The 2,397-nt window shown below is 42.4% G+C and overlaps 1 pseudogene across 1 annotated transcript; it reads left to right on the top strand.

Annotated features, from left to right (window-relative positions):
* Positions 1-254: 254 nt before the first annotated feature.
* LOC311150503 lies at positions 255-2,132 on the top strand (annotated as a pseudogene). The gene is made up of 2 exons: positions 255-702; positions 1,279-2,132. The product of its transcript is annotated as an uncharacterized misc_RNA (transcript).
* The last annotated feature ends 265 nt before the right edge of the window (positions 2,133-2,397 follow it).

Genomic DNA, 2,397 nt, shown 5'->3' with positions numbered 1-2,397 from the left:
AGCTTTACCTCTTGTGAAATACTTAATGATAAATGTCAGGGAAGCTTTGATGGAGAATTGATATCAACATCAGCCGTCAGCACTTAGCAGAATTGTAATTCCCTTAAACAAGTACATTTAGGAATTGTGTTCCCTTTTGCCCACTGTACTCAATATGCTCACTCAAAGAACTGACAACAATGTCAGAGGTATTATTTGAAATACTAGACTATACATTTCATTCAAATCTCTCTGTTCTATTTCTACAGTGAAGAATGTGGAAAGACTTTGGTACCATGTTATGCCTGATGCTGCATCTCTGTTACCAAGGGAACACTTCTATGCCCGACATAAATTGTTCTCCCAGATGCCAGTGTTTCACGCCAACTAAGGTGATGTGTTCTGAGGAGAACATGAGATACATGCCCATTAACAGGAGTTGGTTGTTATGACGACAGGAATGACACGCCTGGGCTCAATCACGATACAGTACTGCCCCCATCTCACTAAGCTGATCTTCAACTTTAATAGGTTAAAGTCATTGAGTGACAGCCTCTTCAGTTCACTCCAGAAGCTGAGGACTTTTCAGGTGAAGGGCAACGTCATATCCCACCTGCACAGGCAGCTCTTAAAGAACCTCCTGAGTCTTCGTGCTGTTGACCTGTCCCAGAACATACTCACAGGGGTGGATGGGGAGCTCCTCAGCGGCTTGTCCCAGCTAGAGTCCCTCAAACCACGCACATAAAAAAATACTACAGTTTACTTTAGAATACTGCAGTACTTATTATAGAATTCTGTAGTAAACTGTAGTATACTGTAGAACACTATACTACACACTGTTGTATCCCTCAATCATGTGTAGTACTTCGTATAGCATTTTGTAGTATACTGTAGAATACTATAATAAATACTACAGTATTATCCACTAAAAAAAATACTGTAGTAAATACTACAGAAATTCCCAACAAGTTATGGAAAGTTTGCTCTTTTAGTATTTCTCCAGTAGGTTTCCTCAAGGACAAATCTTCAACATTAAAGATAATAAAACAAAAACACTTTAGTAAATACTATAGTATAATACAGTCTGCAAAAACAATACAGTATATACTTGAGTATACGTACTACAGTCCGCAAAAACACAACAGTAATTACTATAGTATATACTAGCATTTTTTTACTACCGTATTTATACTTTAGTAAATTGTAAATACTACAGTATACTACAGTAAATACTACAGGAAGGTCCACAAAAACACTACAGTGAATACTATAGTATTCCTACCATAGTATACACTATAGTATTTTTTCGTGTGTGTGTGTGGGCTACAACCTGATCAATGTCCTCTTGCCCGACACTTTCCACATCTCCCAGGTGAAAGAGCTTTGCCTGACTGGGAAACCAGATATCTTCCCTCTTCTCACATTTAGAGAAACTAGATGGGCTGAACCTTTGCAGCAACTTGATCTCAAACTTCAGCTCTGAAACCTTTCCCTCTCGCTTCGAAGAGCTGGATCTCAAAGGCAACAGGCTGGTGCAGCTCTTGCCTGATTCATTCGGCCGTCTAACCAGTCTCACCCACCTGTTCCTGTCCATGAACCAGCTCATTGACCTTCCAGAGGACTTCTTCGGGAACCTGACGGCCCTGCAGAACCTGGACCTCTCGGAGAACCAGCTCACATCGCTGCCCAGAACCATCTTCCAAGATCTCACCAAGATCAAAATCGTCCAAATGCAGAATAACAACCTGAGCTTTCTGGAGGCAAAGCTGTTTGAGGACCAGGCCTTCCTGGAGAAGCTGTACCTCTTAGAGAACGACCTCCAGACCCTTCCTCAGGACTTCTTTGATGCGTTCTTCCACGAGAATGTGATGAGAATTCGCAGGAACGACTGGGAGCTGCGACTGCCACATGCTGTATCTGTATGACTATGTGGCGGGGCAAGGTCAATTGGTGGAGGACATAAGTAACGTGTATTGTACGGCCCTGGGCCTTTGAGAGGACAGGATCTGGTCTCTGTAGAGAGGGACCAGCTGGTGTGTCCAAGTAATTTCTCCTCTAGAGCCAAAGCCTTCAAAGGCTTGGAGGAGAGGTCACACTCTAGCGAGTGTACTGTCCATTTCATCAACGACAACATGGCGGTGTTGGAGGTGTAACTGTGTTGGAGCTGTAAAACTCGATGAGCAGCTGCTCTTGATCATTGTCATGAAGCCACACCTGTCCAACTCACATTAGAAGTTCAGAATTAGAAAGTGTAGGCTATGCAAATAATGACGCTCAAATTGAAAACAAGTAAATGAAATAATTAGGATTTCTATCAGCCTAATCGAGGTGTAGATCACAGCTCACATTCCAGTGTTCGAACTTGTAAACAAGGCTGCATGGGATTTCTCTTATTGCGGCTTCATGCAGCCAATGGCA

This window comes from Coregonus lavaretus (assembly GCF_964263955.1).
Source record: "Coregonus lavaretus genome assembly, chromosome: 23".
Lineage (NCBI taxonomy): Eukaryota > Metazoa > Chordata > Actinopteri > Salmoniformes > Salmonidae > Coregonus > Coregonus lavaretus.
Note: the sequence above shows the minus strand (reverse complement) of the source record. Positions and strands in the feature narration are given on the sequence as shown.